The 12,150-nt window shown below is 42.1% G+C and overlaps 1 pseudogene; it reads right to left on the bottom strand.

The window, feature by feature from the left end:
- Positions 1 to 9,686: 9,686 nt before the first annotated feature.
- On the bottom strand, positions 9,687 to 10,933 carry LOC147750838 (dimethyladenosine transferase 2, mitochondrial pseudogene; annotated as a pseudogene).
- Positions 10,934 to 12,150: the final 1,217 nt, after the last annotated feature.

The following is a 12,150-nucleotide window of genomic DNA, read 5'->3' on the forward strand; positions in this document are numbered from 1 at the left end:
CATGGTTTAGAAATTAACGCCATCAAAACTAAATTCATGGTCCTCAATCCCCCACAGAAATTCCATTTTAGCCCCAGCATTGCACACAACAGGCTTGAGAGAGTGAAAACCTTCGAATATCTGGGCATTATGTTAAATGATAAATTAACCTGGAACACGCACCTGGAGAAGGTCCTACTTAAACTGACCCAACATTCGGGGGGCATCATGAAGCTATTGGCGAACAATAAATCCTCAATCAGGCCCATTGGTCCTCCGATGCAGATTTACAAATCACAGGCCAAGGGGGCTGCCATCTACGGGTCTGAACTCTGGGGCCATGTTGGAACATCAGACCTCTTGAAAGTGGAGAATAAATTCATCCGGAATCTTGTTGGATTACCTCCCAGTACGCCCCTTGTCCCCCTCAGGATGGATCTAGGTTTATGCCCGCTAGATGACGACTTGGCTTTCCGCCCGTTGGCCTTTTGGCGCAGACTTTGGACAACCCCAGAACTGGCCAGCTACAGACAGGGACTCCAGGAGGTCCTTGCTATGCCGGATGCTGGTAAAATCAAATGGCTCAATTTCATCAAACTGGAACTGGAGGGTTTGGGACTTTCTAAAATGTGGTCCGATCCCTTGCCTACTTGCCAACTCATTTCCAAAAAGGAGCTAGCCAAGACATACCGTGACAGTAAATGATCCCTGCTTCTCAATCAATCTAAACTTGGGACTTTGACAGACTCTTTCTTGTCCTTCAAGGCCACTTACTACTTTGAACCGATTCTGGATAAAGTTTACCCTCCTCTACTCAGGAAATTATACCTACAGTGGAGACATGGGTCCCTCCCTATCAGATCATTTACAACTAAATTGAGTGATAACGCAAACAGTACTTGCCCAGCATGTAGAACCTCGGATGAAACTGAACTTCACATTCTCTTTTTTTGCCCCGTCTACGAGAGATCCGCAAGTACTGGATTGTCCCTCTATGCAGGAATCTGGGTTTCGTGAAGTGCATGGCCGCTTTTAGAGTCCTGAAAACTGATCTGACCGATTACATTGTGTTTGCGGTGGCTAAGTACCTGAGCGCTGTCTGGCTCATCAGAAGGAAATGCCTCAGGGCTGGTAACTGACTTTTCTGTACACAGGACACACCAGTGCAACATGGGATTCTGTAAAAGCTTGATTTTAAAAAATTTATATTACACTGTATAATTTTTTATGAAATAACAGTTTTAAAAATGTATGTTTTAAACGTCTTTTATGGTAAAATCTTACCGAAATAAAGATATTTTGAATTGAATTGATTTGTTCTGCATTCCGTCAATCAATTGTGTGTCTTTTGCTTTTTCTCCCTAAGTGCGCCAGGTATGCCCAGACGTGGGTCCTGGGCTCACTGTGCCACTGGAATCAAACTCTTGTGTTCTGCATTCCGTCCATCAATTGTGTGTCTTTAACTTCTAAAAGTGGGATTTCTAAAATAATGATAATAAATCTGTGCACACCATTGAGCAGCATTTATTTTTACTATTTCAAACATACAAAACTTGACTGCGCTGCTCCTCTAATATCTGGAAATACCACTGAAACACTTATCAGGGAATCTCCAATGCAGTCCTATGAGAGTGCAGCCTCACAGCAGTGAGAAACCAAAATGGTTGTTTGTCACTAACAGGACATGTCACGCACTTAAGGTACAAGTCCTACCTTTTACCTACAATGCACCCTGCCCATAGGGCTAGCTAGGGCCTACCTTAGGGGTGACTGACATGCCGTAAAAGGAGGGTCCAGACGTGGCACACACTTTAGGTGTCACGGTACAGCAGCAGTAACACTGCGTGCACAGGCACTGCAATGGCAGAGGCCTGAGACAGGTTTGAAAGCCTACTCTGGTGGGTGGCGCAAGCAGCACTGCAAGCCAACCAGTAGCATTTCATTTTCTGGGCTGGGTAGCTAAGATGCCACTTTACAAGAGACTGACAGATAAATTGAATATGCCAAACAGGTGTAAGCCAATCTTACCATGTTTACCACAGAGAGCACACACACTTTAGACTGGACAGCAGTGCTGAAGTGCTTAGAGTCTTAAAACCACCAACACCATATCAGAAAAAAGGCTAGGAGGAAGGAAAAAAGTTTAGGGATGACCATGCAAAAAGGGCCACGCCCAACAGGATCGTGCTTGAGTTTCTTCTAGGGAAAATGCCAGGGCTTCACCTGTTCTGATTAGATCCTCACCCTCGTATTGCTAGCTTCCTCTGTTTTCTGTGGTTCCTGACTCATAGAGGCACCCAAAATGAGACACCCACTCCTCATGCAGAACTGTGAACTCCAGTACTGACTTTCTATCCATAAGCAAGTATTCTGCTTTATTCCAGAAGGTGTATGAATCTTTGACTGTCAACTCCCTCTGTAGAGAGGACCATAACGAGCCTTCCCAATTCTTCTTAGCTGTCCCCACTGCTTGCCTATACTTAGCTCTACTTGCCACCACGACTGGGCATACATTTGAATTCACTGCGCTTACCAGAAGCCCCTTTGCTTTCCTGCAATCCTGATTGTACCATGCTACCTCGGGATGGCGCCTCAATTGTTTGTTGTTTGCCTCCATTTTTTCCACCTTACGCAGTTTGCCCAGCAGGTCCATAATCTCATTATAGAGTAATTCATTACGGATGCCCAATTTTGTGGCTGCTTCATTTTTGGAGTATTTGGCCAGCTCTTCCAGCTTCAGACAAACTTTACATTTGACTAATTCCAGAACCCCGAGTGTTCCTCCACCTAGTCCAATCTGATTAATCTTTAAGTTTGAAACATAGATTTTATTTCTGAAAAAGGGCAACCAAGTACAAGCACATAAATAAGTATCTGAAAACACTTCAAATATTGAGAGCTAAAACATATATAAAATAGAAACAAGAAGCAATAAATAGAAAATAGCTGCATACATGACATATGGAGGGAGGAGAAGTGGGGGAAAGGAAGACAAGAGCAAGGAAAAAGGGTAGGGAAAAGAGGAAAGGGGAACAAAGGAGAGATAAGAAAGGATAGAGGAAATAAATATAGAACCAAGGTAGAAGAAGAACAACAAAACATACCAGAGACTTAAACATGGGTGGAGGGTGTTGAGACAACAGAACGAGAGGACGAAACCAGCAAAACATCCCGGGGGAAAATCACAAGGAGTCACGTTGGTCTAGATGATATGAAACAATGGAGAACAAGAACAGGAGGGAGACGACACCTGAAAGGGAAGACATATGAAAAAGAGAACAAGGAACACGTGATATAAATGCATGACTACAATATTTAAAACATAAACAAATTATAGGGTTCTCAGGAAGAGGACGATCTTGCAAGGTCCATAGATTTGTCTCTGCAGTTCTCAAGAAAACGTTGGAGCAAAGCTGGACCTTCATATGTGGTTGTTTTAATTTTATAAGTCACTAGAGGCAAGGGTGTATCAAACCAAATCTGGCATTTAAATCTCGTAGTGCTGGTCGCATTGCAAGAAAGCTTTTCCTTTTAACAGCAGTGGTTTTGGCGTAATCTTGTGATAAAAATAGCTGTGAACCTTGCCAGGAAATACGACATTTGATTTTGACTGCCTGAAAAACTTTTAACGATTCAGTATATTCTAAGAAGTAGAGTATTATACCTCTTGGTTTGAATTGAGATGAAGAAGTAGAGGGAGGACGACCTAATCTGTGAGCTCTTTGTATGTTCAATGGAGGAGATTCTGGAATATCAAGCAATTGTGGGAGAAAAGACTGAAAGAAGGCTAAAGGGTTGGATCCTTCCAATCCTTCGGATAAACCATAAATACGTAGAGTGTTACGTCTACTACTATGATCAAGATATTCAACTTTTTCTGACGTTGCAAAATTGTCTGCCTTCATAGGGGGAATTTGCCGTGAGGAGATTTGCAGTGACTCAATTTGATTTTCCACAGAAGTGATTTTATTTTAAAGTGAAACCCATCATCCTCCAAGCCTTTTAAACAAATGTTTGTTTCCTCCATGTATGGCTTAAGAGCCTGTATTTCATCCAGGTGTAGTACTATTGAGGGAGGTGGAGGAGAGACAGTAGGTGTTGAGGATCTTTTTAGGCTTGTTTGACAGTGGGTAGTAATGATGAAGTATTTGTTTTAGGCGTATTTTTAATGCAGACTTGAGAGGAAGGAGATCCAGAAGCGAGCGCAAGCAAGGACATGTTGGACGACATTTCGGTGAGATGAGGTATACTGGTTTGCATAGAATCTTCCATGTCATCTTGTAGGACAGAAAAAGAGTTAGTAGTAGGCAGTATGGTAGATTTTGAGCGAAAAGTAGACAAGTTAGATGAAACACTGCCTCGTCCACCTCTGGTTCTTCCCATAGACATGAGAGAAAAATACAGACAAGGAACTGCAGGATAGAATGCCAAGAACGCACAATGAAAAGCGCAGAAATATCATAATGACCAGAGTGGAAATAGTAGCACTATATAAAAGTTAGTAACTAAATTATGAGATAATGTCCAGCACTTAAAATATAGTTGATGTTGAAGAAATGTTTGCAACTACAAGGTGATAGGAGTAAAGCAGAGTTCAAATTATTGTTAAATAAATAGGAGGAAAAAAACTCTTCCAGGATGTCAAACAAAAAACATTTCCACACAAAGCTGCATTTTACTGATGAGAAACCACTGCGTGAGGCAAACACTCAGGAGATCATAAAATGGTGGTCGTGGCCCAGTCACAGAGTGCAACGCATATGAAAGCAAATTTTTAGAAGTAATGTGAGTTTAACGGCGCAAAAATGAGGAGTGTCTTCCAAAACAGTGTACATTCCATTCAGAGTGGGATTTTACATGAGGGAAGACCGCTGCATGGGGCAAAACGCTGAAATGAGCATAAGATGACAGTCGCAGTCCATTCATGAAGCGCGCCACATGTCAGGGCAAATTCCAGAAGGAAAATGGGCTAACCGCTGCAAAATAAGGGGTGTCTTCCAATGCAGTGGACAATTCATTCAGAACGTCATTTTTATGAGGCGAAACAAAGACGTCTTCCAATGCGGTACACGTTCCACTAGCAAGTTCTACAGTCAAAACCTGCCATGGGGCCACTCCATCGGTTAAAATTCACCGGCTCCTCTGATCTCAGCCCGGAGCGGTGTCAGCTAGCCGTCATCTTCGTCGGCGCTCAAGTCACGCCCCCATTTGATTGATCTCTGGTTATTCGTAGTGGATAAGGCACCCAAATCAGGTTTACCCATTATGCCAGGTTTATATTCACCCAGCTTTATGAAAGAGAGGTTAAGGGCATTGTGGTCACTGTCAGTTCTTTTGGTAGTGACAAACATTATTCCACCAGACTTTATAAGAAACATTTGAGGAACATTTCCAATTAATTGAGATTTGCTGAAAGGCAAGCGCAAAAATGAGCTCTAATGACCATAAGTTACATTGTGGTGAGTGGATATCTTCAGAAAGACTACCCAAAAAGAATACCAAGGGAGATAAAGCACAACTTAAATGTAATTCTGAGAAGTCTGAAGTAATTCTCTTTGGGTTATTTATTCAGGATGTGAGCGCACTCGCTGATTCAAGTGTTGCCTCCAGCAGCACTGGAGCTCTAAAGAGGTCTGATCCTGTCACCATGTTCATTGAACTCTTGTACCAAATCTGAGCTCCACCTGCACTTCTTCCTGTGAAAAGGTGAGTAACATATGACTATATGTCCAATTATTTGACATCACTAATTGATAGCTAACTCATCTGTTTAATATATGTCTTGCATTAGTTGCACTGATTAGCATCTATTGGAGCACGTTAGATAGCACACCTCACATACATCCAATAAAGCTCACATATTCCTTATAGTCACTCGCTAGTAATTAAAAAACACAACACACAAATGCTCAGCCATGAATATTCAGAAAAGACCTTTCTTACGCCCAGCGCATCCGGATATCACGATAGCTTCAGTCGTATTCTTAACATCCATCCTAACGCAGCCATATAGTTAAGTGTACAGAGCAGAATGTACCAGTACCAAGAATATCTGTACACACACAGCTGCATTCACCAGTCACAGGTCACTTCTACCCACTGAGGAGGTGTGTAAGCATCTCTGGCTCTATCCGTCAGACAACAGTATCACCATTCAACAGATCAATGAATAATATACAGCCACCTACATGACGGGGCTCAAAACTGTAACACGTCATCATAACTTGAACTAGGCTCTGGTATCAAATCACCTCCTCCTCAGAACCATTTGGAAATTCTACCACAGAATCTGAAAGAATGTGGGAGGGGCAATTTCTAATAATGCAAGATGAGTAACTACTTCTCCCGAAAAATATTGAAACTGTGATGGTTCACCTACTTTTCAGATGTACAATAGTCCCATTTGCATCCCATTGGAGGCAAACAACCAAGAGGAAAACTGTGAGACTCGTATACCCTGTGAACTGAAGAAAGATGTGATTGCCAATGTCTCAAACCAGTGGCTGAAGCTCCTTAGCCAAAAAAGACAATTGCTACGGGATGCTTATCCAAAGATCACTCTATATGTATATTAAGAATGTGTGAAGAAAAACAAATTGTCTCACCTTATACCAGACCTAAAAGTGTTCCTGCTACGGGAGACATGTGCTGATTTTCGGACCAGCAAATCAAATAGATACAGTATTATCCTACATTTCAATGTTGCTTCATTTAAGATTTAATTTCCGTTGTTTAGTTGGAAATGTGAAGGCAAGGAAACGAAATTAGGTATAACATCCAAGGCTATGGTTTTGATATTGTATATTTTGGGCCTTTGTCTCATATAATTGTCAGTCCCTTTCATAGCACCTGTTCACGCTAACTTGCAAAATTGATTCACCAAACAAATGCACTAGACATACAGTACATTACTTAATTCTGGAATATACATTCTCAGTGAAAAGGTCCCTCGTATTGGGATCGTTCATGAAAGAGACATTTAAATTCAATAAAAATTCAATGCACAAAGCCAACTATGTTGGGGGGCATGGCTAGGGCGCTGAACGAGATGGCTGCCTGAGGATTCCGCTCTACCGCACCGGGACACCTTTGAAGCTCTTTGGTGTGTTTCCTCTCCTGTTTTTCGCTGCAATTTGCGCATTCTGTGCTCCGGAGCATGTGGAGAATTTAGTGAGGCTATCTTTGGATTTATGCGTGACGCGCTTCATATCGTTTTGGTGGCTCCTGCATTCTTCCCTTCATGGCACCCGCCATTTTAGATGCGCGCCCGGCCACAAAATATTCCCTCACACGTAAAATGCGATCCCTACAGCGGATGCGCAAACAACCCCGTGTTGTCCACGTTTCCTCCCTGAATATGCGCACTCTACCTATCTCCTCATGAATACACAGGAAATTCTTTAAGTCTGCTAAATAATTGCCTTCTTTACCTGAATTTTTGACGAGCTATTCTTCAAGTAACCTTGCCACATTGTATCCAGGAACATTTTGTGACTCTGGTGATTGTCTTTCTGGTTTTTCAGCGTGCTGCACTTCAATTTGTTTTAGCTATTACGCTTTACCCCTGATGACTGCTGCCATATCAGAAGTTTTCATTCATTATATGCTGCGCAATTTGGGTCTGTGAAATATTACCTTACTACGACGCATGGAACTTGCTGACAAAGAATCACACTGTTTTCACCTGGTGCACTCACTATTCTTCTAATATGACTGGCATGTGACTTTAGTGTGGCTTTCTTCGATACTTCAGTGCGCTACACTTCATCTTGTTTTTGTTGTTACATTTCAGAAGTGAATCCTTTCATTGCTTTTTTCCCAGAGTTTCCAATTATGCAATTCTTGCACTTATCTCACCATTGACAACCCCTTGATTTTACCCATCTACCAACCAAGGACTTCAATTCAATTCTGCACTGCTATAACATGGTGCTTATTTAACATTGCTGTCTTGGCGGATTCTGTTGTTTTGTTCGCAGTTTACCATCCAACCTCATTCCTCTACAATTTGTTAACTGCCCTTAGCCTAATCTGCTACATGTCAAAGTCTTGAAAGTAATTTGTTTCCTATGGTTCGACTGCGTAAGCCAAAATTCGTTTTCACATCTTCTACAGAGGTTCAGACAGCCTCCATTTCAACTCTTCATTCTTCTACTGTTGCATTATCAATGGCTGGAGCTCCACCTAATCGTTCCTCGGCTTCCCAAGCTACTTCCAACAAAACCTCTCCTCCTGCTACTTTGTCTAAACGCCTGAAGCACGATCCTCCCTCTCCTGACAAAGACACCTCTCCTATTTCTCACGAGCTAATTTTGGAAGAAGTACATGCTTTGCGTCTATTTATAGAGGAAACTAGCAAAGACATGCAGCTATTGAAGGAAAAATGGTCAACTATGGATACCCGGATTACTTCTGTGGAACAGCAGGTCTTGGAGGTACAAACCAAATTCGCACGCATATCCTCTCTAGAAAAGTCTGTTTTCTCTCTACAACAACACACAGAGGACTTAGAAAATAGAAACAGAAGAAATAACCTCCGTATTTACGGCCTTCCGGAATCCCTGGAGGGGGATGACCCTGTAACTTTTTTCACATCTTTCCATTCAAAGAGCTCATAGACTTGGGCCTCATTCAACCACTTCAACCAAACCCTGTGGAGTTATTCTACTGCTTTTGAAATTTACGAATTTGCTCTCAGTACTTTCAGCAGCTAGAGCTAAACAGCAAATTTCCTGGCTTGGTCAAATAGTCTACTTCTCGCAAGATGTTTCAAATGCCACCGCATCACGAAGAAAGGAATTTCTATCTCTCCGTCCTCCTTTACGATCCCTTGGAGCACGATATGGTTTGTTTCATCCATGCATCTTCAAAGTCACTCATTAAAATTGAACATGGACTTTTCAGGATCCTGGAGAACTCAAGAACTTTATTCATATTCTTTTTTCTTATTTTTTTATTCTTTATTTACCACCCCTTCAACGTGGTGGCAACAAGGTTTATTGAGGTCATTCCTCAGGTGAACAGAAGATGTTTCCTAGTTCAGAATGGAGCATGAAAACCAGCAGCTGTTTTTTTGCCCATAGTAAGGTATATTTTTTTCCTCATGAAATCTAAGTAACATCAGATTTCAATTCCTATTGCAAACCTCCTTGCTAAGCAAGTATGGCATATTCCGAAACCTTTCTACAGTACATTCGGGAACAGTCCATCTTTATGAAACAATTATATGCTCGGCCAATGGACATCAACACTGAACGCAGCTAGCCAAGTACATTCCACAAGAAACAGAAGGCCTAATTCAAGGGCTCAACCCATATATTCAAAGTGATACTATGGTGCTTTGCTGTGAAATGTGCAAACATGTATGCTCTTAATAGCCGTTTTCTAAAATGGCTCATTATAAAACTGATTGTGTACGGCCAGAGGATACCCAACTTAATAACAGAACAGCACAGCATGTGAAGCTAGAAAACACAATTCAAACTGCAGGACAAAATGCTGTCATTCTCTGGGCCCTCCCATTGGTATTTCCATCAAATATCACATTCCATATTGCCATGGCAGATTGCCGGGTTCCTGCAAGGTGGCCTAGATTTAGCATGGGGCTTTGAAGCCCTCTGCTAAGCATTTTAATTGTTGCTTTATAAAGCAAACGCGATTCGGAGGAGCCCACACAATCATTTTAAGACAGTAAAATTAATTTCTTGCTATTTATCATGACATTTTGAGCTTCGAAAAGCGGCCTGCTCGTTCCAATTTTCAGACCTGTTGCTGCAGCAAGGTAGTCCATTGAGGAATAATGAAAAAACATTCTTCTCTGTGTTTTCCAACATTTCGTCAAAGAGCCAACTGTTGATAAACTCTCCAGAATGTTCCATCACTTCAAAAATTCGTTGATATTGCTCCACAGTGACGTGACCGATTAGAATGTTTTCAGGCAGCCCCAGTTGTCTCAAAAGTTTACGTCCATGGCGTGGAATCCACGTTTCTATTCTAGTAATTAATTTAGCTGTCCACCTTGCAAAGCACTGTTTCATCATGACCACAAAAGTAGTAGAGTTTGCAGAGGTTCGTCTGTGTGAGAACAAATCCCTCCTTGGAGTTATTCGTACCAAACAAAGGTGGTCATTTGGGAGGTGCGTGCTTTTTGGTATTACAAGGCCCCCCATTCTTGAAGACGTTAAAAAAGACGACCATGGCTCCATGAGTAACAGCTCTATATATGACATGCAGTTTCATAAAGAACACTAATTGCTTGATAACTACTCATTTCTCCAGGGCCTGCTATCAATTTCCGGTATTCCTTTTCACTAATAAACATGTTCAAGTCTATTCTGCCGAATCTGAATATGGAAATCCTTTCATACAAAGAGTAGATTAGCTTCCACAGCATGCTCTTCCACGTTTTCTCAGGGAAGAGTCCGGCAGCTTTCACAGGAACATCTGCAGTCCAGGGAACTTCAGCCATGCCCAATTTCTGGAAGAGCATCTCGGAATACATAGAAGGGGGCTTCACAGGTCCGTGACTCAAGGGATCCAGTTTGAAGAAGTCACAATGAAGAACATCAAGTTGCCCATCTGTTTTATGCTCCAAGGACTCCAACTCTGGCAGAAACACATTATCATGCTCCAGAGCTACTACCCTGGCTCCGGCATCCAGTAACGTCCGTGTTAAAATTCCAGGACCAGGGTTGCATTCCCAGATGTGAGCCCCTCGGCGGTAGAGGTCGGCAGGCTCCAGACAGCACAACACCTCCCGCGCCAACTCGGGGTCTGCAATGAAGCGGCGGAAGCCTTTACTGGCCTGGGCCCGCTCCTGCAGGTACTCCAGGTCAGGGACTTCTCGTTTCCACCGCGCCCCGGCCGCTGCCGCAGCGGAGACCCCGCGGAGGGGTAGGGTCGATACCTGAGGAAGGTGGCGCAAGAGCAGGCACCCACTTTGGAGCGTGCACATGACGACAGAGGCAGCCCTCGCGTGCAGCCCTGCAGGGTGTATGTTTCCACCCGTGCCGACACAGGTCAGCACCCCACAAAACACCCGGGTGCCATTGCACGTGTGTGACCTTCTACATGGTGCAGGAACGCTGGAGGTTCATATTCAATATAATGGTGGCATGGATACCTCCACCTCTCCTAACGGTTGAATAATTTGTCATTAATCTTTGTTAGTTTTCTGGTTGTCTTTCATTGCAGCGTTCTTGTTGTTGTTGTTCAGTATACAAGTATACTCTATACATTTTTGTAGTGTTGTTCTATTTATGGATTTGTTGTATACCTGATAACATAATCCTCTTGTTATGTCTTTGTTAACATTCTTCTTTTCATTTCCTCACATAGACTCACGTTGTCTATCCTCTACTCCATGTGGCTCCCTCACTGTTATCTTGAAGTCCAGGTGTGGTCAGATTCCTGCTCTTTGTACGGTCCATCTTGTTGCGTGTCACCACTACCCCACTTCCCTCGTGTATCTCCCCTTCAGGTGTGTCTTTTACAGTCGTCCTTTTGGATATGTATTGTCTATTCTTTTTTCTCCTATTCTTCATCCTAGAGATCTTTTTTCTATTCCCCCTCTTTCTACCCTGTCCTCTTTTTCCTATAGCTACGTACTCTTCTTTTCATTTCCTGCTTTTCTTTTTCTCCGGCTATATGATGTATACATATTGTTTTGCATTTTTTAATATAATCGACCTCACCTCATTTAACATTTAGAGTTATTTCTTGGAATGTCAAATATTTTGTTAATCCTATTAAACAGCAGAGAGTTCTTTCTCACTTAGCTTCCTATACCCCTGATATTGTCCTTCTACAAGAAACTCATCTCAATGATCTTGAATCCCTTAAATTAAAATGGAATTGGGTGGGTACAGTTCTATTTTCCCCCTCTACTAATAAGAAGAACGGAGTTGCCATTTTAATTCATAAAAAATGGAAATGTAAGGTTTTATCAGTAGAAAAAGATAATGATGGCAGATGGATTCTTGCTAAACTAGTAATTAACTCAATACCTTTGACGGTTTTTAATGTTTATGGTCCTACCCAACCTGATTGTACATTTTGCCTTTAATTATGAGTAAATGTATTCAACATAAAGATGACTTATTCCTCTTAGGTGGAGATTGTAATGAGATTATGGGTCCATTTCTTGATCGCAAATCCACAGTCCGATTTATT

Source organism: Lissotriton vulgaris, chromosome 1_1 (genome assembly GCF_964263255.1).
Source record: "Lissotriton vulgaris chromosome 1_1, aLisVul1.2, whole genome shotgun sequence".
NCBI classification, from domain to species: Eukaryota; Metazoa; Chordata; class Amphibia; order Caudata; family Salamandridae; genus Lissotriton; species Lissotriton vulgaris.